Here is a 26,602-nt window from a genome sequence, read left to right as displayed (position 1 = left end):
GGATTTCGATGGGGGGTGGTGGTATTTTCGGTTTTGGGCCGAAAATAAGAGAGAGAGGGAGAGATTTGGGAGAGAGTTGTAATTGTGATTTGGTACATAGAATGGGTTAGCTTAGGTCTCTATTTATAGGGAGGATAAGATTATTCTAGAATTAGGGTTTAATAAGGAATTACTTAGGGAACAAGTTGGCTTGGAAAAGGGGTCATGGGAGGGTGTCTTGGCCGAAAATTTTAGGGGTAAAAGGGTAATTTTACTCTCCCTAAAATCGACTAGGGTTTAACATTTTTCACTTTAAACCTTGCACTTTAATTTAGCTTAAATGGTTCCTTAATTATCCAAGTTTAATTATTTCTAATACACAAGTTTTAAAGTTATTTATTTATTCACAAAAGTTTATTAACTTATTATTTTTATTAACTTGTCGATTAATGTACAAAGTTAATTATTATATTTTATAATTATTAACGTTTAACAATTATCGATTAAAGTTTAATTATTAAGGTTAATTATTTTGTTGGGCATTTAATAAGGAAAAGTATAGAATGGAAAAATGAGAAATATAGAATGAAAAAATGAGGGTCGTTATAGTACCTCCCCGTTATTGAAAACTTCATCCCGAAGTTTTTAGGCAGTTTCCTAGTTTGCATCAGCAGTTGAGAAGAGATGGGGATATTTTTGTTTCATATGGTCTTTGCGCTCCCAGGTATACTCGGGGCCTCTACGCGAATTCCAATGGACTTTAACGATAGGTATGTTGCTTTTACGCGTTTGTTTGACCTCTCCTTCCATGATTTCTACAGGTTCTTCAAAGAAGTGCATTTGCTCATCAATGCGGACATCATCCAGAGGAATAACGAGTGTGTCATCAGCAAGACACCGTTTAAGATTTGAGACATGAAACACATCATGTACTTGACTGAGTTCGGTTGGTAGTTCTAATCGGTATGCCACGTGACCAACTCTTTCAGTGATTGTGAACGGTCCAACATATCGTGGACTAAGTTTACTTTGTTTACTGAAGCGGACAACACCTTTCCAAGGGGATACTCTCAACATGACTTTATCTCCAACTTGGTATTCGATGTCTTTTCGTTTCCTATCGGCATAGCTCTTTTGTCAGCTACGGGCAGTTTCTAAACATTGCTTAATCTGAACGATCTTTTCGGTAGTTTCGTAAATGATTTCAGGACCAGTTAAATGTCTGTCCTCGAGTTCATCCCAACATAAAGGAGATCTACACTTCCGTCCATATAAAGCTTCAAAAGGTGCGGCTTTAATGCTGGAGTGATAGCTGTTGTTATAAGAAAATTCAACCAAAGGTAGATGTTTATCCCATCCTTTCCCAAAATTGATTGCACAAGCACGTAGCATATCTTCCATGGTTTGAATAGTTCGTTCACTTTGACCATCAGTTTGAGGATGATAAGCTGTACTCATGTCAAGTTAAGTTCCAAGAGCAGATTGTAAAGTTTTCCAGAATCTGGATACGAATCGACTGTCGCGATCAGAAATAATCGAGATAGGTACACCATGACGTGAGACAATTTCATGAATATAAAGTTGCGATAATCTCTCCATCTTGTCGGTTTCCTTGATCGGTATGAAATGCGCAGATTTAGTAAGGCGATCAACTACGATCCAAATAGTATCGTTACCGTTTGAAGTCTTAGGTAACTTAGTAACAAAGTCCATAGTGATGCACTCCCACTTCCACTGCAGAATATCGTGTTGTGTCAACAGACCAGAAGGCTTTTGATGTTCGGCCTTGACCATCAAACAAGTAAGACACATACTAACATAAGTAGCAATGTCGGCTTTCATGTTAGGCCACCAGTAGAATTGCTTCACATCGTGATACATTTTACTGGATCAGGGATGAATAGAATATCTAGTCTTATGTGCTTCATCCAAGACTAGTTCACGGAGATTACCGAAATGAGGAACCCAAATTCTATTGCCAAAGTACCGTGTATCATTAGCTTTCACTTGAAGTTGGTTCTCAAAACTAATAGGTCCTTCACCTTCGATAAGTGTCGGTTTGATAGCTTCCAGTTGAGCTTCAAAGATTTGTGATATAATATTCGATTTGATTTTCAGGTTTAAAGCACGAACACATTTAACATCATCTTTTCGACTAAGGGCATCGGCAACTACATTCGCCTTACTGGGATGATATTTTAGCTCACAGTGATATTCATTCAAAGTCTCGAGCCATCGACTTTGCCTCATATTCAACTGTTTCTGATCAAAGATGTGTCGAAGACTTTCATGGTCAGTGTACACCGTAAAGTGAGTACCATACAGATAATGTCTCCATATCTTTAATGCAAATACCACGGCACCAAATTCTAGGTCATGTGTGGTATAGTTCTCTTCATGTTCCTTCAACTGCCTAGATGCGTAGGCAATAACCTTTTCTCGTTGCATTAAAACACAACCAAAGCCTTGCTTCGAAGCATCGCAGTAAACAACAAAGTCGTCAGTACCTTCGGGTAAAGATAGAATCGAGGCGGTGGTCAATTTCTCCTTCAGAATCTTGAAAGCAGATTCCTGTTCTTCAGACCACTCTAATTTCTTCCCTTTTTGAGTTAGCTTCGTAAGAGGTTTAGCAATGAGAGAAAAATCTTTTATAAATCTCCGATAGTAACCGGCAAGTCCCAAAAATTAACGAATATGCTTCGCAGTCTTTGGTATCTCCCAGTTCTAAATAGCATTAATCTTGGCTGGATCGACATGTATCCCGTTGTTATCAACAACATGTCCAAGGAGTTGTACAGTTTTGAGCCAAAACTCGCACTTAGAAAATTTAGCATAAAGTTGTTCCTTTCGTAAGAGTTCAAGAATCATGCGCAAATGTTGCTCATGATCTTTCTCACTCTTGGAATAGATCAAGATATTGTCAATGAACACAATAATGAATTTATCGAGGTAAGGCTTGTAGACACGATTCATAAGATCCATGAATACAGCAGGAGCATTGGTCGAACCAAAAGGCATGACACAGAATTCATAATGTCCATATCGAGTACGAAAAGTAGTCTTAGGAATATCGGATTCCTTGACTTGGAGTTGGTGATAACCAGATCTTAAATCAATCTTTGAATAGACGCTTGACCTTTGAAGTTGGTCAAATAGATCATCGATACGTGGCAACGGGTAACGGTTCTTGATAGTAAGCTTGTTAAGTTCGCGATAATCAATACACATCTTTAACGTACCATCCTTCTTCTTAACAAACAGAATAGGAGCTCCCTATGGGGATGAGCTAGGATGAATGAAACCTTTATCCAATAGTTCTTGGAGCTGGTTGGATAATTCCTTCATCTCGAAGGGCGCTAAACGATACGGAGCTTTAGCAATAGGAGTAGCACAGCGAGTTAAATCAATTTGAAATTCAACTTATCGAGGAGGTGGAAGACCAGGAAGATCTTCAGGAAATACATCGGGAAAGTCTTTAACCACTGGTACATCTTCAATACGCTTTTCCTTCGATTCAATCATCTTAACGTGGGCTAGAATAGCTGGATAACCTTTCATAAGGTATTTGCGAGTTTTAATACAGGACATGATGTTGAGATTGGAACCACTCTTTTCACCTTGAATGATGAGAGTCTCTCCATTTCCCAATGGAATTTGGACAGTTTTATCGTAACACATGATAGCAGCATGTAGTGGACGTAACCAATCCATTCCAACTACGACGTCAAAACTTCCGAGCTCGACCGGCAAAAGGTCTATCTTAAATTCCTTATCGGCTAAGATTAAGTTGCAATTTTTATAGATTTTATCGACTTGCATGACTTTTCCATTGGCTACTTCTACTAATCTTTTAGTTTCTAAGGGTTGAGGCTTTTCAGTAAATAGGGTACAAAAATCACTAGACACATAACTTCGGTCTGCACCAGTATCGAATAAAATAGTTGCATAACAATTATTGACAAGATACGTACCCGTGATGACCTCATCCTTATCTCGGGCTTCAGCAGCAGTAATAACAAACGCACTGTAATGACCCAGAAATTTATGACCAAATTTGAACCTTAACCTTTATATATTTCCGACACGATAAGCAAAATCTGTAATGTTGAGTCTAGAAAGTTTGAAATCTATATTCGGATAATTAGTTACCCTTCGACCAAGCCTGGCGATTCACGAACATTTATGTGTATATACGATATATATTTATTAATTAATAACAAGGTATTAGATATGTAATATTTGGTTTCGATATAAGATTACTATATTTATCGGCGAGAGTAAAAGATAATATAATTGTTATAATAATAATATTATTAACATCTACATTAGTATTATTAATATTATTATGAAACTGAATATAAATATAAATTGATATATTATTATTACTAAAATTATTGTAATTAATATTATTAATAGTATCATTAGTAATATTAATATTAACATCATTGTTATTATAGTTATCAACATTATTATAATAAACATAATATAATTTAATAGGGTTATCATTAATAATATTATTATTATCATTTTTTACAATTACTTTTATTCTTATTAATATTAGTATAATTTTGATAAAGTTATTATTAATAGCATTATTATTAATTCTATTATCGTTATTAGTATTTTTATTAATAATTAATAACATTAACACATTTTATTAATAGATTTACATTAGTAATTAATATTACAGAATTTGATATAAGAGATATATAAATAACTGATATTTATTCATAAACATAAATACAGATATATAAAGATAGATATATATATTCTAATACGAGATACAGATTGATACAATTTCAGTTCCAGGTTAATATTTTTTTTATTAATAATATATTTAATAATTAATAGTAATTATTAGTCTTAAATATAATGAAAACATATAAATCTGATTTTTGGTTCAAGTCATTATCTGATATTTTTATTTTTGTAGTCTTGTTCTTGTCCAGGATTCCTGGTGTCGACCACCATCAGATAACAACAAACAAATCGCTTCTATGATCTCAATCAGTCGAGTATTATTTATATGTAATGATATTTATCATTACACTTCGAAAATTTAAACCAGAAACCACGATGAACTAAAAACCGTCCTCTGTTCTTGGCTTGAATTAATCTTAACTCGGTTCTTATGAATTTTGAAAATCTATTAATGCAATTCTTCTAGAAATCCCATATGGAAACTCTCTGCTAAGTTTCAAATCCCAAATCTTTTTATCAAGATAGAATTTTGAGGTCAAATATATTTTTCAAAAAGTCAACAGAATGATTATTCAAGAAATTGGAATTCTAGTTGATGTTTTCAGACCAATTAAAGATTTATAAAGTTTCTAGGAACGATTTTGAGCCTATCTCATGTTGTAATTACTAACTATTACGGTCTAGAATCTAAAATCTAATGTTGGGTTGTTCTTCGTGTATTCAATTACACAGATACCGCTGTATATATATATATTTTTTTACTTACCTGTTAATTTAAATCCCCACGAAATCCATTGTGTTTTGATTAATTATCCTAAAGCCGTTTAGATGATCAGTAATTATGTTGAACTGAAATTGGGTCGATTAATTTAATTATTGAAGAAGATGATGACTAGTGAATACGGGTTATAAGGTTATAATCGGGTTTCAAAACAGAAAAGTCCAAATGGTTGGATGGTTAGGCGTTTGGTTCGGGAACGAGTGGTCATGGGTTCGAATCCGGGATTAGTCACTATTTTTTTTAAAGACCTATAACCTTGAAGGTAGTCTCATTCTTATTAGTATTATTATTTTTTTTATCATCATTATCATTTAAATTATTATTAATATTAATTTTATCATTTTTGTTATTAACAAAGGTATTATTATTACTAACATTATGATTATAATTATTAATTATTAATGAAAGTATTATTATCATTATTGTTATTATTATTATTATTATTATTATTATTATTATTATTATTATTATTATTATTATTATTATTATTATTATTATTATTATTGTTATTGTTACTAATATTATTATTATTAATATTATATGTATTAGTATTATCATTATAAGAAAAATCATTATTTTTATAATTATTACTATTATTATCATTTTATCAAAAATTTATATCATTATTATCATTATTAACAAAAGTATTTTTATTAGAATTATCATTTTTATTATCACTATTTTTATTATTTTAACAGTAATATTATTTTTACATCATTATTATTATTATTAAAAGTATCATTAAAAGTATCATATTTATTAAAAGTTAATAGTTAATATAACTTACAATTTACTTGTTCGATTACGATTATATGTGTTAATAAATATATACATGACATAGGTTCGTGAATCTGAGGCCAACCCTACACTTGTTCAATGATGTTATATGTATTTTTACTACAAAATACATTAGGTGAGTATATAGTCCCTTTTAAACTCTAAATATTTTGGGATGAGAATACATACAATTTATGATTTAAGTTATGGACACAAGTGATCAAAAATAAATTATATGTTGAGTTGTACCATGGCATATCTCTTTATACTTGGTAGCTAATATTTACATGAGGAATGTAAACGCGAATCCTGTTGATAGATCTATCGGGCCTGACAACCCCAACCGGTCTGGACGACCAGTTTTCAACGGTTGCACAGTACTTCGTTTCTGTATACTACACTTGGTACGGTGTAGCGATTATTTAAGAATATGCTGCGATGATTTAAATGTTAAGTATGGTTACCAAGTGCTCAACTACTTTTACATACACTTGCGAGTGTATTATGTTTAAATATATGAAATCTTGTGGTCCATAGTTATAACGCTGCTAGCATCAAACCTATATCTCACCAACTTTATGTTGATGTTTTTAAGCATGTTTATTCTCAGGTACGAATTAAGTCTTCCGCAGTGCATTAGCTCATACTAAAGACATTACTTGGTGACGATCATCGCAATGGAACCAAATGTTGAAGACTTTGTCCAGATGGATAAGGACGGGTCCTTACAGGTGGTATCAGAGCGGTGGTCATAGCGAACCAGGTCTTGCATTAGTGTGTCTAACTAGTAGCTGTTAGGATACATTAATGAGTCTGGACTTCGACCGTGTCTGCATGTCAAAAGTTTTGCTTATCATTTCTAGTCGGAAATTATTTGCTTATCATCCTTAGGGAATTGCCTGCTTATCATTCATAAGTCTAGACACGTCTTACTGCATTTAGTGCATCGATAGTGTATAGACAAAATTCATATCTTAGCATATCTGTTACTTTGGACTTTAGTTGACATCTTTTCAAAGATTCTCCGTAATTTACGGGATTTTGGTATTATATATACATATGTAAATTATGTATTGAAGAGTACCAAATCTAACTTCTATAGTCTATTTCATACCAAAAATTCATTTCCCCGATTATACAAGATGGATTCCACATCTAGTTCAAATTACTCCGATCCCGACAACTATTTCGATATGGATTCTCACTCGAGCTCTGACAACAGTGTGACTGGAATGGATCAACCAATTTCCCATCATCTATTCTGGATGAATTGGGGATGGGTCCTTAATATACTAAATTACTGGAGACAAGAAGAAGGTGATCCCTTCCATCCACCAAATTACCCTCTTGGCGATGAACCTGAAGCACTTACCGGCGAACCTGTTCGAGAAACCATTTTCTCTATCATTTCTAGAGTATCTCGTCACGATTACATAATATCCCATATTTCGGATCTTGTTCATTCGCTCGCTCCAACCGCCAATCATCCCGGTGTACTAGCAGAAGTTAACGAACTGCGCGCTCGCGTGATGGCCTTGGAGAACATAGTGCGAAGGTTGCAAACACCAGCAGCAGCATCAACAGCATAATCAGTACCACCATCACCAACACCAATCGTATCATTACCACCACCAACAACCTCATCCGCATCAAACGCCGATAGTATTCTTATCACTCCCAACCACAACCGCATCGTAAACCTCAACATCACAATCTGTACCTCGGATATCAACATCACACGCCTCAATATCACCATCTGTACTTCGAGTATGATCTTTGTTCTACATATCATTCTATATCGATTATCTTCACTTTACGTATCGTTCTACCTCATTTATCTTCGTTCGACATGACGATTATGTAATCTCTAATGTTTTAGAGATCATGTAATCTAGTAATAACGATAAATCAAATGAGTTTAATACCTTATTGACTCATTAAATTCATAATTACATCCGAAGAAAATATATATGCAGGTATATTTTCATAAATATTGTAATTAAAAATTCTTTTGTACAAATTTTTAATGATGAAAATATTTTAACGGGTAGGTAGTCCCGAGAAATATTTAGATTTCACATTAATAAGTTACACTGTACACTCTTCAGTTCTAATTCAGCAGTCATTAACAATACTGCTAAAGTCCGCACATATACGTATCCGTTCACCAAAGAACAACTATTTTCATTCAAATTCAATTTCATATTTGGATTTTGACCTATCAAAATTCAACAAGTGGCATAATGAAGAAAACATTGAATAAAATAAAATTTGTTAGAAACAAACGAATTAACTAATTGAAATTTTGTTAAGAATCCACGCTAACTGTTCCTAGCTAACTGTTCCTAGCTAACTGGTTACATTTTATTTATCGCAATTTAATTATTGCAATTTACATTCTCGCAATTTTAATTATCGTCATTTAGTTTCTGTTATTTACTTTTACGCACTTTAAATTGGGACACATGTACACAATACGTCGGATTAATTCTGAGACAATACGTTGTACACGGGTCATGATACATATTTATTTATTTTATGCACTTTAAATAACGGGACACGTATACAAGGTTTCGACATATCATATTGACCCTGATGTGTGCGAGGTGTACTAGGAAATACTATTAATTTTAGCAGGAAAATACTATTAAATACGATACAATTTTACACAAGATATTTATTTATTTAGAGAATGGATATACTTAAATCTTGCTACAACACTTATAGGTAGTGTACCTAATCGTACAGTAGTGTAGTTTTTAGTAAGTCCGGTTCGTTCCACAGGGAAATCTTTAAACAAAGCTTCACGCTATATTAGTTTACTTTTATAAAAATACAAATATATATATAAGTAATATTATTATTATAAAGGGGGGTTTTTACCGTTTAATGACCGGTTTGTCGATTTTAAAACTTTAGTCGCAGTTAAAACCAAATGTAAAATAATAAATAAATACAAGACTTAATTTAAAGCGTAAAGTAAATAACGATAATGAAATTGTGAATAATAAAAGTGCGATAAAATAAACTTACGATAATTAAAAAGTACGATAATTAAAAGTGCAATTAAATACAATAACAATAAAAATGCGATAATTAGAAGTGCAATTAAATATAAAATAAAGGAAATTAAATATGAAATAAAAGAATTATGCTTATTTAAACTTCCGTAATCATGATGTTTGACGTGTTGATTTTAGTTTTATGCCCATGGGTTAACTGTCCTTTGTCCTGGATTATTTAATATGTCCGTCTGGTTTTTGTCCATAACAGTCCATCAGTTATAAATATAAAGTGCGAGTGTCCTCGTCAAATTATCCTTATACCCGAAGTTAAATATTCCAACTAATTGGGGACTTAAACTGTAACAAGATTTTAATACTTTGTTTAATAATTACACCAGGATGTCGACTGAGTGTAACCCAAGGTTTTAATATTTTGTTATCAATTATACCAAGTGTCCTTGTACATAATTTCACCCCTGTTTTAATTATTCTAGTGTCTATTAATCCATTCCCATGTCCGGTTAAATGAACAATTATTCGTACATGTAAATACCCCGCCCATCGTGTCTGATCGAGTGTATATGGTAATTTATAGGGACGCCCAATTGTAAATCTTTATATTAACATTAACAAACTATCATTTAGTTAAACAAATATAAAGCCCATTAATAACCCATAGTCTAATTTCTACAAGTGTCGTTCTTTTGTCCAAACCCCAATTATGGTACAAAGCCCAATTACCCAATTTTAGTAATTAGCCCAACATCATGATTACTTCGGATTAAATAAGCATAATAATAACTTAGCTACGAGACATTAAATTAAAAAGGTTGAACATAACTTACAATGATTAAAAATAGCGTAGCGTTACACGGACAGAATTTCGACTTACACCCTTACAATATTCGCTAACATACCTTTATTATTAGGATTAAAATTAAAATTAAAATTAAAATATAAATATAAATATAAATATTTACGTATTATGAGAGAAGAAGAAAAAGTATGATAAAAATGATCAGAATTCGGTTGGCTTTATAGGGATATGAGTTCAGGTATACTCCGCGACTCGCGGCATTTTTTGCCTTCAAACTCCGCGAGTCGCGGAGTTTGTAAATACAGCTCACTCCTTTTGGAGTCTTTCTTGCCGACGGATTTTTATAATTTATATAATATATAAATAATTATAAGAATTATTTAAATATTATATTATATTTATGTGCATAGTTGACTTGTAATTTTTAGTCCGTTGCGTCGAGCTTTGAGAGTTGACTCTGGTCCCGGTTCTGGATTTTCGAACGTCCTTGCGTACAATTTAATATCTTGTACTTTGCGTTTTGAATCTTGTACTCTTGTAATTTCGAGACGTTTCTTATCAATAATTGGAACCTCTTTGATTGTCTTTTGTACTTTTGAGCTTTTTGGTCGTTTGCGTCTTCAATTCGTCGAATCTGTCTTTTGTCTTTACCTTTTATTATTTAAACGAATATCACTTTTAAATAGAACAATTGCAACTAAAAGCTTGTCTTTCTTGAGGAATAATGCTATGAAATATATGTTCGTTTTTAGCATTATCAAATATTCCCACACTTGAGCGTTGCTTGTCCTCAAGCAATATCGTCTTGAAATACTAGAATCACTTCTTTATTCTTCATACTTTGTACATCAGTGATTTCTATACGGCGGTATAAACAATGGTAGTAACGATATGGTTTACAGTTCCACATGACTATAAAAATTTAGATCCATTAAGGAAATTGGATCTTTATGAAAACAATTGATCTTTTTGAAAATTAAATCTAGCTTTTACCCTAGATAAGTTTTCCGGAATAACCCTTTACCGGTGTTTGCAAATTATTTTTATGGGTTTGGTGGGTTTCAGATTTGAAAATTTTAGCTCAAAACTTGCGGTTTTATGTCACCCACTTGTTAACCTTGTATTTGGAAAGCAACACGTCCAGTTTACTTGTCCCGTATATTACCTTTCGGTAAACTACCGTCCGGTTGTAAAGGAAAGCGTTGAACAAGCAACTGTTAAGGCAATGTCCCCTGACTTGCTTTTAATTATAGTCTATAACGTGTCGGACGCAATTACTATCCTTGGTAGGAGCAATAGTAAAGCTCATCCTTATAATTTTTCGGTCTGGCACAAGGTCCTGTCTTTGACCATGCTATGTAACCACCGTTCTTACGGTTGACACCCGATTTAGTTCAGGTGACCTAATGAATTCCAGGTGAATTTCTAGGATTTTACGTTCAATGGTAATGAACGCATTGAAAATAGGGTTTTCAGAAAACAAATCGGTTTGTAATTTTGATCAAAATATTTTCTCGTTTAAGCTCGAGTTTAGATATCATTGAATTCCATGAGTTTGTAATTCTCAATCTTTAAGGTCAATCTCAAGGATTGAGTAATATCAGGCTTAAAAGCTGATTTTTGATCTTTTAAGGAGATTATCCTTTCTGGGGATCTGATTCATTAGTCTTATCCAGCTAATTTGTATGGTGCCCCCCATTGTACGAGATAAATCCTTCTCATGGTTAGGATAAATCTGACCACTTGGCGATCCTGTTTAATGATGAGGTCCGTGGATTTCCTGCTGATTTTAGTGATGACTTTTCTAGATTTTTCGTCAACCTACAGCTGGTCTGGACGACAACTTCATGACCTAAATCAAGAAGCGCGTTTCTTTTTCGGAAGACTTTACTTCCTTTTAATGATGGAATTGATTCATCGTGTAGATCCATCTCTTCTTTTCTTTCATCGGGTAAAACAGTTTAGTTTAGTCCAAAGCAAAAGTATTTTCAGTTATTTGTACAAAAATATGTGACATATGTTTTGAATAACTTGGTAAATTTTTCCACACTTGGTTTTTATTTTCCTTTTTATCGTCCTCTATTCCATATTAAATGAATTTTAACATTTTGGTTTGTTTCTCAATTTATGTCCTTTCCGAGGTAACAATAATTTCGGTGTTAACACCTAGTTTTATTGTTCATAAATATGTATAAACATGATTTTGAGTTCATTTAATTGAAAATTTTGAAAAATTTTACTAGAATTGGGTAGTCAGTATATAAGACTAGGGCTGTTCTTTATTATCAGAGAGCACTAGATTCTAATACAACTACTGCTTTACTAGTATTTTTAATGGTAACCCAGTGTTTAAGATAAAAATTTTAAAATCCGAAAGAATTTAACCCCTTCCCACACTTAAGATCTTGCAATGCCCTCATTTGCAAGAAATCAGTAACAATTTAAATTATTGAGGGTGATTTGTGTGAAAATGATTAAATTTTTACCAAAGTTTCCAAATATATTGGCGTTTGTTTGATGAATGATAAATGGTGCACATCATTTGTTCATTCCGTCTTGTTGTTATTTCACATATATTTTGCATCTTGTCGTCAAAATTAGTTGCTTTTGCTGAACTTAATGCCAGTCTTTGAAACTGCGTTGTTTTACCCTGTTGTGTACATAAGATAAACTGCAAACATATATACATATTTTTGAAGTTTGGTATATTACCCCACATTCAAAAATTATTAAAATCTAAGAATAAAAGTCAGAAAATTATAAAAACTATTACAATATTAACATAAGTATTAAACGTATCAACAATACAAATTACAAAATAAATAAAACTAAGTAGACTAGGGATGATACTGATACCAATAGGGGTTCCAAGCATAACCATAGGTGCTATAGAATGCTTCGGCAGGGTTATACGTAGGATACGGTGGTTGCATCTCTATAGACCAGGGAGGGAATATGGGTTTTGGAGTAGGAATATAGTTTCTACCTATATGTTGGCAATGAGCTATGATTTGGTTTTGATGAACTTGCCAATCTTCAAATGCTCTCTGTCTAGCATTTTCGTACTCCTGTGAAGCTATAAACCTTTGCATTTCTTGCATTTCATTTCCCCCTCCTACATTACTTTGCTGTTGGTTTCTCTCAACCTGTGGATGTCTACCATGGTATTGTACTGCGACGTTATTTCGCCTCTTCAAAACTTTCGCACCATGGTATACATTTAAACCTATAGTATCGCGGGGTTCTGGTTCTTCGACTAATAATCCCCCCCGACTTATATCCACACCGAGATATTCAGCAATCAAAGTAATAAAAATACCACCTCCTATTATGCTATGCGGTCTCATCCCCCTAACCATAGCTGATAAATAATAACCCACACAATAAGGTATACTTATAGCGCTTTGTGGGTCTCGAATACACATATGGTAAAACAAATCTTGTTCATTTACCTTTTCCTTGTTCTTACCTCTTTGTGTAATCGAATTTGCTAAAAACCTATGAATTACTCTTAATTCAGCTCTATCTATATCCAAATAAGAGTAATTTCCCCCTTTGAATCGGTGATGGCTTGTCATTTGACTCCATACACCATGTGTATCAAAATTTTCATCTATCTTTCTACCATTTAGTATCAACCCTCTACAATCGGCAGATGCTAACTCCTCAGGCGTATATATACGTAAAGCCTGAGCCATGTCTAGTAAAGACATGTGGCGCATCGAACCTCCTAACAAAAATCTAATAAAAGATCGATCGGTTAAACTAGCTACCCGATCATTTAATTCTATACTACACTACAATTCTTCACACCATACTTTATATACAGGTCTACGCATGGTGAATAAACGTACCCAGTCATTAAAAGTAGAATTACCATACCTCTGTGCAAGTAATTCCCTAATTGGCCCGGCCAATTCTACAGCTTCTAATGGTCCCCATTCTATGACCCTAGGTACTTCAACAACTTTAGAATGAAGAGTATGCAAACCCCTTTGGTATTTTGGATAATCTATCCAAAGTCTGTCAAATCTCAGGTTCGGGTGCAAATCTTCCAAGTGCATATCAGAAAATGTCATGACTGGATGAGGTATATCTTGCTTGTAGTAGTTATCCACCTCCTGTTGTTCCGCATTCTCAGTAGGAGCATTGCGAGCTTGGGATGAAGATTCACCCCTTTCAGTCTGCAAAACACATCAAACACAATTTTTGTGCATCCAAATATGCATTAGTGTCAGCAAAATCATCAATCAAAATAATTATAATGACATGATCAATTTATATCAAACTTAAGCTCATTTTCATATTTTCATCAAATCTACACTTTTTCAAATAAGCATATACGAAAATGTTCGCCAAGTTCATAAGCATTCAACTCAAATAACATGTCAAAATAATCATTACTAGCAATTAAACAAGTTTTAAATGGCATTATCTCTCAAAAATCAAGTTCATGAATTTTAGACTTGAAAAAGTCCACTTTAATTCTCAAAATCATGTTTAGGCTCAAAGTTTGGATCATTTAACTACCTAAACATGTTACACTACTTAATTTAGCAACAATTCATGACAAAAATCGGCCATAACCTGTTTATATAAAAAAGCCCCAAATTTGCTCAAGAACACAAACCCTAGATTACTCTAAATTTGAAGTTTAAGTCTTCTAATCATGTTAAATAGCATCAATCTAGGTTATACAAGTATAATACATAAACAATTTAAGAATAATTACACTAAAAAGCATCAAAATCAAATTGGGGGGAAAATTGCTCAAGAACACTAATTTTCGAATTAAATGGTGTTTAGGTGTAGAAATTTACCGTTTTTCTTGAGTAATTCCTTGATAGAATCCTTCTCAACATGATTTTAGTAAAAAATTTGGTGATTAACGGTTAAAAATTGTGATTTTGGGGTGTATTTTTCGGGTATTTTCGAGCAGTTTTTCGCAGTGTTTTCTGTTTTTGTGGTGTGGACTGATCAGTTCTGCGTTTATATTTTTTTTTCTATATTTTGGTCCTCCCGCGAGTCGCGGGGTTTAAAGCTTCAAACTCCGCGAGTCGCGGAGTTTGGTATTCTTTTTTTTTTCTTTTTTTTTATATATCTTATACTAATTAAAACAATTAAGTAATTAATTTTAAAATTTTGTTTCCCTTGTTATTTAGGACGAGGTCGTTTCGGATCGATGTCCTAGTCCGTTCCTCGATAAAATTTTAAAATTTGTCTTTTTGTAGCGATTGTTTTAAAATCTAAGATTTTTGGGTTTTTTAATGTTTTTGGCATACTTTAATTCAATAAGATTAAAAATAATGATAATAAAAGTTTCTTGTCCCTCCCTCAGGTAAAGCAATTTCGGTTCAAAGACCTAGTCTTCAACTTACGACGAATTTTAAAAATCATATTTTTAACTTAATGAGATAAAGTAAATTTTTACTTTTAAATTCACACAATTTAAATATAAAATTCAAAATTAATATTAAAAATTCACACCAAACTTAAAATTTAAAATGCATAAAAATAAAATTCATATTTTAAAAATTAAAAATTCACACCAAACTTAATTTAAAAATTCATATTATAAATTCACACCAAACTTATATTAATTTTTCAAATATTTACAATTTTAAAAATATTGTTTTTACAAAGTTTACAATATTAATTTAAGATTTAAATATTAATTTTAAAAACATGGTAAAAATAAAATTAAAAATCTTTTTGGCTTTTTATCCCACTTTAATCAATCAAATATTATCAAAAATATGCGCCCCTCTTTTCGGTAAAGTAATTTCGGTTTCATGACCTAATTTAACTCATGACGAATTTTTGAAATATTTTGGGTTGATTGATTAAAGATATTTTTACCTTAAGAATAAACGTTGAATTTCGCAGTGATGTAATAAATTTTTGAATGATATCAATAATTTCGGTCGCCAAACCTAATTTTATTCAATACCAATTTAATACTTTATTGCGAACAAATTAGCGTTTATTATCAAAAGGTTAAAAATAAAAATAAAAAAATAAAAACTGTACAGACATACCTTTGAAATAGATTTCTTAGTTAGACGATCTATCCCATTCATAAGATAGTCGGTTTAAGTGGTTTTCCATGGCTACATAGGCGTAACCTCGAGCATTCAGTGTCTTTTCTCTAAACATATGAACGGTCCGTCTCTGCATAAAGTAACAAATTCGGTGTTTGAATAGGTTTGATTATTTGAACATTTACCTCCATGTGACCATTTTCCGCATTTGTGACATCTTTCTAGGTGTCGTGCTCTTCTTTTCGCTGCGGATTTTGATTTCCCTTTACCAAATTGTAACTTATTATCTTCGCATCTGGATTCTTTTCTAACTCCGTCCATTCTTTCTCTAATTACTGATACTATTTCACTCGGTAGTGTGTCATTATTACGTTTAGTGATCAAAGCGTGTAGCATTAGACCATGGTTTAGTTCACAGGCAGTCTTCATTTTCTAAAAAAAAATAAAAATTCAGAATGGGGGGAGAAGACTAGTTCTTTAGGGTCTGCTAGGGAAAGACCATTCGGGTTCCATTTTCGAGAACTACACGAAAACAGACAATCTAACTCTAACAGAAATACATAAACCCCTTTAAAGACTTGATTCTCCCCACACTTAGTTAGCTGTGGTATCGAAATTGTGATTAACTTCATTGTCAACTTCCATCGGACCATGTATGTAATGTTTAATTCTGTGACCATTAACTTTAAATTCAATTCCATTTGAATTTATTAATTCTATCGTTCCTTATGGGAAAACTCTTTTAACTATGAATGGTCCAGACCATATTGATTTCAATTTTCCAGGAAATAGCTTGAATCGTGAATTGAAAAGAAGAACTCTGTCTCCTTCTTTAAATTCTTTTGAACTTCTGATTCTTTTATCATGCCATTTCTTCGTTCTTTCTTTATAGATTAACGAATTTTCGTATGCTTCATGTCTTAATTCTTCTAATTCGTTTAGTTGACTTAATCGTAGACGTCCGGCTTCATGTAAATCAAGATTACATGTCTTCAAAGCCCAAAATGCTTTGTGTTCAATTTCCACTGGAAGATGACATGCTTTTCCATAAACAAGTCTAAAAGGTGTGATTCCAATTAGAGTTTTGTAGGCTGTTCTAAAAGCCCAGAGTGCATCCTCCAATTTAATGGACCATTCCTTCGGATTTGATCCTACGGTTTTCTCTAGAATACGTTTTAAAGCTCGGTTGGTATTTTTAACTTGTCCACTTGTTTGTGGATGATATGCGGTGGAGATTTTATCAGTTACTCCATATATTTTAAGAACTTTCTCAAGTTGATTATTACAGAAATGAGTGCCCCGATCACTTATTAAAGCTTTCGGTGTTCCAAACCTTGCAAAAAGACGTTTTAAAAAGTTGACTACAACTCGTGCATCATTAGTTGGGAGAGCTTGTGCTTCCGCCCATTTAGATACATAATCAATGGCTACGAGTATATATAGATTATTATGAGATTTTGGAAATGGACCCATAAAGTCAATACCCCAAATGTCAAATACTTCACATACTTGGATGACATTTTGTGGCATTTCATCACGTTGACTTATTTTTCCGGCCATTTGACAAGCATCACAGGATTTGCAAAGAAGGTGTGCGTCTTTGTAAATTGTAGGCCAATAGAATCCAGCATCATAAACTTTTCTTGCTGTTAGTTGAGGCCCATAATGCCCTCCTGTTGGTCCTGTGTGACAATGGTTTAAAATTTTACTAGCTTCATCTCTAAATACACATCGGCATATTATTCCATCGGGACAACTTTTAAACAAATGTGGATCTTCCCAAAAATAGTGTTTTATATCACTGAAGAATTTCTTTCGTCTTTGGTACGATAATCCTTTTTCAAGGAATCCACATACTAAATAGTTTGCATAGTCTGCAAACCATGGAATTTCTTTATAATCTATCTTCAATAGATATTCATCAGGAAAGTTGTCTTGTATGGCCGATTCATTTAGAACTTCTAATTCGGGATTTTCAAGACGAGAAAGATGATCAGCGGCGAGATTTTTTGCTCCTCTTTTATCTCGGATTTCAATATCAAACTCTTGTAAGAGTAAGATCCAACGGATTAATCTTGGTTTAGCATCTTGTTTCAAAAATAGGTATCTAAGAGCAGAATGGTCGGTATAGACCACCGTTTTTGCTAGAACGAGATATGATCGAAATTTATCAAAAGCAAAGACAATAGCAAGGAGTTCTTTTTCAGTAGTTGTATAGTTCGTTTGTGCTCCTTGTAACGTCTTACTAGCATAATATATAGGTTGAAATCGTTTTTCAATCCTTTGTCCTAAAACGGCTCCCATTGCAAAATCGCTTGCATTGCACATTAGTTTAAATGGTAGATTCCAATTTGGTGTTATCATGATCGGCGCATTAGTGAGTTTCTCTTTAAGAATATTAAAAGATTTGATACACTCATCGGAAAAGATGAATGGAGCATCTTTTTCTAGGAGTTTATTCATAGGAGTGGCAATTTTTGAAAAATCTTTTATGAAACGTCGGTAAAAACCGGCATGCCCTAGAAAACTCCTAACTCCTCTAACATTGGTGGGATGTGGAAGTTTAGCAATTACATCTACTTTAGCTCTATCCACTTCAATTCCTTCTTTTGAAATTTTATGACCAAGAACGATGCCTTCTTTAACCATGAAATGGCATTTCTCCCAATTAAGTACTAGATTTGATTGTTCGCATCTAATAAGCATTCGTTCCAGATTAGCTAGACATGATTCAAATGTATCAACGAAGACTGAAAAGTCATCCATGAAAACTTCCATGCATTCTTCTATCATGTCGTGAAAAATCGCCATCATACACCTTTGAAAGGTTGCAGGGGCGTTGCAAAGTCCAAATGGCATGCGTTTGTAAGCAAAAGTACCATAAGGGCACGTGAATGTGGTTTTCTCTTGGTCCTCGGGTGCTATTGGAATTTGAAAATATCCGGAAAATCCATCTAGAAAACAATAGTAACTATTTCCGGCTAATCTTTCCAACATTTGATCTATGAAAGGTAAGGGAAAGTGATCTTTTCTGGTGGCGTCATTTAATTTTCTATAATCAATACACACACGCCATCCTGTTACAGTCCTAGTAGGAATAAGCTCATTTTTCTCATTTGTAATGACAGTCATGCCACCCTTCTTAGGCACGCATTGAACTGGGCTTACCCATGGACTATCAGAAATTGAATAAATTAGACCTGCATCTAGCAGTTTAATAATCTCTTTCTTAACTACATCTTGCATATTAGGATTTAGTCTTCGTTGGCGTTGCACATATGTTTTATGACCTTCTTCCATAAAGATTTTATGTGTGCAATACGAAGGACTTATTCCTTTAATATCATGAATCTTCCATGCAATGGCTGGTTTATGAGCTTTCAACACAGAAATGAGTTGTTATTTCTCATTTTCAGTAAGAGAAGACGATATTATTACAGGTAATTCAGATTCACCATGTAAATAAGCGTATTCCAAATGGTTTGGAAGTGGCTTTAACTCTAATTTCGGAGGTTCTTCTATCGATGATTTGTATATCTGTCTTCTTCTTTTAGCATTTGAATTTCTTCTGTTGTTGGTTCATATCCATTAGCTATAAGTGTAGCTAACATTTCAGCTTCATCAATTGGTTCATTACCTTCTCCTAAAGAACATTCTCCTGTTCCTTGTAATTCTGGAAATTCTTCTAATAATTCTGCATGTGCATCTATAGTTTGAATATAATAACATGTATCTTCTGCAGATTGTGGTTGTTGCATTGCTCTATCAACTGAAAAGGTAACACTCTCATCCTCTATACTTAGGGTCAATTTCTTACCGAACACGTCTATCATTGCTTTAGCCGTGTTTAGGAATGGTCTTCCTAATATGAGAGGAACTTGAGAATCTTTTTCCATGTCCAGAACAACAAAATCTACTGGAAATACTAAAGTACCAACTTTAACTAGCATGTTCTCCATTATCCCTCTAGGATATTTTATTGATCTATCGGCTAGTTGTATGCTTATTCTGGTTGGATTCAATTCTCCAAGGTCTAGTTTAGCGTATAGTGAATACGGCATTAGATTTATACTAGCACCTAAGTCTGCCAATGCTTCTATTGAACTAAGACTACCCAGAAAACATGGAATTGTGAAACTTCCTGGATCAGATAGTTTTTCTGGTATCTTATTCAACAGCACTGCCGAACAATTAGCATTCATAGTAACAGCCAAGAGTTCTTCCATTTTCTTTCTATTTGAGATTAGATCTTTCAAGAATTTAGCATATCTAGGCATTCCTGAAATCACATCAATGAAAGGAAGATTTACATTTATCTGTTTAAACATATCCAAGAATTTGGATTGCTCGGCTTCAAGTTTCTCTTTCTTCATTTTACTCGGGTAAGGAAGTGGTGGTTGGTATGGTTTAACATAAGGTTTAGCCTTAACTGTGTTATCTTCATTAACCTTTTCAACTACCGGTTCTTTTTCCTTATCTTGATTAGGTTGTGGTTCTTGTGGAGTAGGAATAGCTTCATCAGAAGTTACAGGTATTTCAGGTGGTTTAAGTGTTGTACCACTTCTTGTGGTAATGGCTTTAGCTATTTCATTCCGGGGGTTAGCATTTGTATCACTAGGTAAACTTCCCGGTTTTCTTTCACCTATTAACCTTGCTAGGTTACTTACTTCTTGTTCCAGATTTTGAATAGAAGCTTGTTGATTTCTAAATGCTTGAGCATTTTGTTCATTAGTTTGTTTCTGAGATGTGAAAAATTGCGTTTGAGTTTCAACTAGCTTCGTCATCATATCTTCTAAATTCGGCTTTTTATCATCGGTTTGTTGTGGTGGTTTGTTTTGAAAATTAGGTCTTTGCTGATTGTAAGTATTATTGGATACTTGTTGATTGCTAGGACCTTGTTGGTTGTTGTATGGAATATTTCGGTTATAGTTCTGGTTTTGATTGTAAATTGGTCTTGGCGGTTGATAATTATTCTGATAATTATTTCCAGGCCTTTGGTTTATGTATAAAATATTCTCTCTTTGTTCCATTGTTAATTCAATACTGAGACAATCTTTTGTCAAATGTGGTCCTCCACACTGCTCACAACTAATTCGTATTGAGTGAATATCTTTAGTCATCTTTTCCATTCGTCTCTCCACAGCATCTATCTTTGCGGAAATGGAATCTAAGTCATGGCTAGAATCGGCTCTAGCTGCTTTAGATGATCTAACGATATCTTTTTCTTGGTGCCACTCGTGTGAGTGGGAAGCAGTATTATCAATAATTTTGTAAGCATCAGTTTCGGTTTTCTTCACAATAGAACCACCAGCTGCTATATCTATGTCTTTCCTTGTAGTGATGTCGCATCCTTGGTAGAATATTTGTACTATTTGACAGGTGTCTAAACCATGTTGCGGACATCCTCTTAACAACTTTCCAAATCTTGTCCCCGCCTCATATAGAGTTTCATTTGGCTTCTGTGTAAACGTAATAATTTCTCCTTGAAGTCTTACGTCTTTAGATGCCGGAAAGAATTGTTTAAGAAATTTTTCAACTAAAACATCCCATGTATCAATCGCCCCTTCAGGTAACGATTCCAACCAATCTTTGGCTTCTCCCTTTAAAGTCCAGGGAAATAACATGAGATATATCTGTTCATCCTCCACTTCTCGGATTTTAAATAGTGTGCAGATCCTATTAAAGGTACGTAGATGTTCATTTGGATCTTCCTTCGGCGCACCACTAAATTGGCATTGATTAGTCACCATGTGTAGAATTTGTCCTTTGATTTCATAATCTGGCGCATTAATGTCTGGATGAGTAATTGCGTGACCTTGGCCAGTGCGTTTAGCTCTCATTCGGTCTTCCATACTTAAAGGTTCCAGATTCTCCATAATTGAATTTGTTGAATCGGAATCACTAGAGGATTCTGATTTTATGGTTCGTTCCTCAACAATCTCTGTTTGAATGATTGGTGGTTCCGGAGGAAAGTTTAGTGGTTCAGGATCTATGAATCGTTCCTGAATATTCTCCGGATTCTCAATTGTGAGGTCGGGTTCAAAAAATGGATTATTGGAAATTTGAACTGGAGTACTTGGTCGACTGGATGACGATTCTAAAGAAAAATCAACGGTGGTAATATTTGCTAAATGTCTTGATCTAGTTACAGGTGGTGAACGTACAAAAGGTGGTGAACGTCTTGCTCGGTGCATTCACTGAATATCCTATTAGTTTTTAAAAGGAAAGAAAAATTATAATAAGTTATCCAATCAATAGACTTTTCTGATTTTGCCCACGTTTCGAATAGCCAAAAGATGCAGCAGAGGGGCAGGATTCGTTTGGTCTCAATATAATTGAGGACTGTTTGGCTCCAATAACCCGGTCCACATATAAATCCAACTATTACTACGAACCAGAAAATTTTGATGTCTATCAATTTAACCACTTAAAATAAATTTTCGTAATTTTAAGAAATTTAGATAAGAAGTAGATTAAAAATCTATGTCCTAAAACTAGAATAGCGAGAAATAAGAAAGAAAAAGAGCGCGTTGGAAAAAGGTCGAAAAAGAAAAATGGTTGAAAAATAAAAGTTGACGGAAAAATAAAAGAAACTTATAAAACTTAAAAAACACTTGACTAACCTAACCTTATTACTACAACTAACTTAAAATTATAATCGCAAATTGAGATTACTAATTGGAATGATAATTGATACATAGGTAAAAGTCGTCTAAAAATATTAAAGCTTACAGGAAAAACTAAATTCCAAATGGAAATAACTTAAAAAGAAACTAAAACTTAAAAAGGCGTCGCAAAATTCTAAAGCACCTAAATCTTAGTCTAAAGAAAAAGCACTTAAGGAATTCTACGGCAAAGCCTAAAAATCTAGAAGTAAAAATAACTATGGCAAAAACTAAGTTTAAAACTAAATATGAGCTAAAAATACAAATATTATGCTAAAACGATTAAAAAGGGACAAAATATAAAAACATATAAAAAGTTGTAAAAAGTACAATTTTTATAAAAATATTATTTTATATTATTTATTTATTTATTAAAACTATTAATTTTATATTTTAATTAAACTAATTAAACAAAATAATAATAAAAACTAAAATAAATAATTAATTAAAACCTAATTAGGGTTTTATAATAATAATTATAATAATTACCCGTAATTAATGCTTGATTAGGGTTCTGTGTACCCGTGTCAGAGAAACTCCGCGAGTTGCTGTATTTAAAGCAGCAAACCCCGCGAGTCGCGGGGTTCCAGTTTTCAACTCTGGAACAGTTTAAAACTTGACGTTTTTTTTTTTTTTTTATTTTCTGTTTTTATATTTTCTGTTTATATTAAGATATTTGTATAATAAAAACTTATATTTAAAAACTTAAATAAAAATAGAACTACTTTATAATTTATAAATAAAAATTGTAAAACTAGATTTATATATATATATATATATATATTTTTTATATGTTTTAAATAAAAACAAAATACTTAAATAAAACTTATATAAAAATAAAGAAACTTTATAAAACTTAAATATTTAACAAAATCTTAAAAATACTTATATTTTTGTTTTTCTTTTTATATTTTCGAATATTTAAAACGTATTTTTATAAAAACGAATTTTAATAAAAGTAAACTAAAAATCTTTTTTTTTCTCTATATTAGCGTTGCGCTTCCGGCGTTTAAGAAGTCCCCGGCAGCGGCGCCAAAAATAACTTGATGTGTGGGAGGTGTACTAGGAAATACTATTAATTTTAGCAGGAAAATACTATTAAATACGATACAATTTTACACAAGATATTTATTTATTTAGAGAATGGATATACTTAAACCTTGCTACAACACTTATAGGCAGTGTACCTAATCATACAGTAGTGTAGTTTTTAGTAAGTCCGGTTCGTTCCACAGGGAAATCTTTAAACAAAGCTTAACGCTATATTAGTTTAATTTTATAAAAATACAAATATATATATAAGTAATATTATTATTATAAAGGGGGGTTTTTACCGTTTAATGACCGGTTTGTCGATTTTAAAACTTTAGTCGCAGTTAAAACCAAATGTAAAATAATAAATAAATACAAGACTTAATTTAAAGCGTAAAGTAAATAACGATAATGAAATTGTGAATAATAAAAGTGCGATAAAATAAACTTACGATAATTAAAAAGTACGATAATTAAAAGTGCAATTAAATACAATAACAATAAAAATGCGATAATTAGAAGTGCAATTAAATATAAAATAAAGGAAATTAAATATGAAATAAAAGAATTATGCTTATTTAAACTTTCGTAATCATGATGTTTGACGTGTTGATTTTAGTTTTATGCCCATGGGTTAATTTTCCTTTGTCCTGGATTATTTAATATGTCCGTCTGGTTTTTGTCCATAACAGTCCATCAGTCATAAATATAAAGTGCGAGTGTCCTCGTCAAATTATCCTTATACCCGAAGTTAAATATTCCAACTAATTGGGGACTTAAACTGTAACAAGATTTTAATACTTTGTTTAATAATTACACTAGGATGTCGACTGAGTGTAACCCAAGGTTTTAATATTTTGTTATCAATTATACCAAGTGTCCTTGTACATAATTTCACCCCTGTTTTAATTATTCTAGTGGCTATTAATCCATTCCCATGTCCGGTTAAATGAAAGATTATTCGTACATGTAAATACCCCGCCCATCGTGTCTGATCGAGTGTATATGGTAATTTATAGGGATGCCCAATTGTAAATCTTTATATTAACATTAACAAACTATCATTTAGTTAAACAAATATAAAGCCCATTAATAGCCCATAGTCTAATTTCCACAAGTGTCGTTCTTTTGTCCAAACCCCAATTATGGTACAAAGCCCAATTACCCAATTTTAGTAATTAGCCCAACATCATGATTACTTCGGATTAAATAAGCATAATAATAACTTAGCTACGAGACATTAAATTAAAAAGGTTGAACATAACTTACAATGATTAAAAATAGCGTAGCGTTACACGGACAGAATTTCGACTTACACCCTTACAATATTCGCTAACATACCCTTATTATTAGGATTAAAATTAAAATTAAAATTAAAATTAAAATATAAATATAAATATAAATATTTACGTATTATGAGAGAAGAAGAAAAAGGATGATAAAAATGATCAGAATTCGGTTGGCTTTATAGGGATTTGAGTTCAGGTATACTCCGCGACTCGCGGCATTTTTTGCCTTCAAACTCCGCGAGTCGCGGAGTTTGTAAATACAGCTCACTCCTTTTGGAGTCTTTCTTGCCGACGGATTTTTATAATTTATATAATATATAAATAATTATAAGAATTATTTAAATATTATATTATATTTATGTGCATAGTTGACTTATAATTTTTAGTCCGTTGCGTCGAGCGTTGAGAGTTGACTCTGGTCCCGGTTCCGGATTTTCGAACGTCCTTGCGTACAATTTAATATCTTGTACTTTGCGTTTTGAATCTTGTACTCTTGTAATTTCGAGACGTTTCTTATCAATAATTGGAACCTCTTTGATTGTCTTTTGTACTTTTGAGCTTTTTGGTCGTTTGCGTCTTCAATTCGTCGAATCTGTCTTTTGTCTTTACCTTTTATTATTTAAACGAATATCACTTTTAAATAGAACAATTGCAACTAAAAGCTTGTCTTTCTTGAGGAATAATGCTATGAAATATATGTTCGTTTTTAGCATTATCAGACCCATCTATATATCTATCTTAGAATAACCATAGACACTCTATATGTGAATGTTGGAGTTGGCTATACATGGTTGAGGTTAATTCCAAAATATATATATATATAGTTTAAGTTGTGATCAACACTGAGACCGGTACACGGGTCACGATACGTATTAATTAATTCAAATATTATATATTAAAATATATATGAATTTATTGGAGTATTGGACAATTGGACTATTGGACTGCTAACTTTGGACAATTAAAATGAATTAAAATATTGATTATAACATATGAAACTAAACAATTCTTCAAGTTTGCCACTTGATTTCATCTTAAATCTCATTTATACCTCGACAGTTACAAACCGCGTTCAAATCTTTTCATGATTCTTGAAAACACCTCAATCAAGAGGATGAACCAGCTGCATTTCATCTACGGAAGAAAAGATGATTCATATAGTTATGCACGTGAAAACACTCAAAACCTGAGTAAACGTTTAACACGTATCTGTGCTAGCTCCTTTGGCATTGTTATTTTCGAAAATAACCTTACAATCCCACTCCCAATTTGCAAAATTTTGTCACAGCTCCAACAAGTCAACTCCGACATTTCATTCGAAACAACCTTATTATAACTTTGATATATATGTGTACTCTTTTATTGTTACCGGAAAATCTTTTATATTTCACCATATTACCATCAGCGTTTAATCATCTAAAAACACAATGCTCCTAAAATCACCTCTGTTTGATAACCGATGACCCAGATCCGTTAACTTTGAAAATGCTGACGAAGCAGCATGTTGTAGATGGT

The sequence above is a fragment of the Rutidosis leptorrhynchoides genome, chromosome 6, assembly GCF_046630445.1.
Source record: "Rutidosis leptorrhynchoides isolate AG116_Rl617_1_P2 chromosome 6, CSIRO_AGI_Rlap_v1, whole genome shotgun sequence".
In the NCBI taxonomy this organism is placed as follows: Eukaryota; Viridiplantae; Streptophyta; class Magnoliopsida; order Asterales; family Asteraceae; genus Rutidosis; species Rutidosis leptorrhynchoides.
This window is presented reverse-complemented; position numbering follows the sequence as displayed.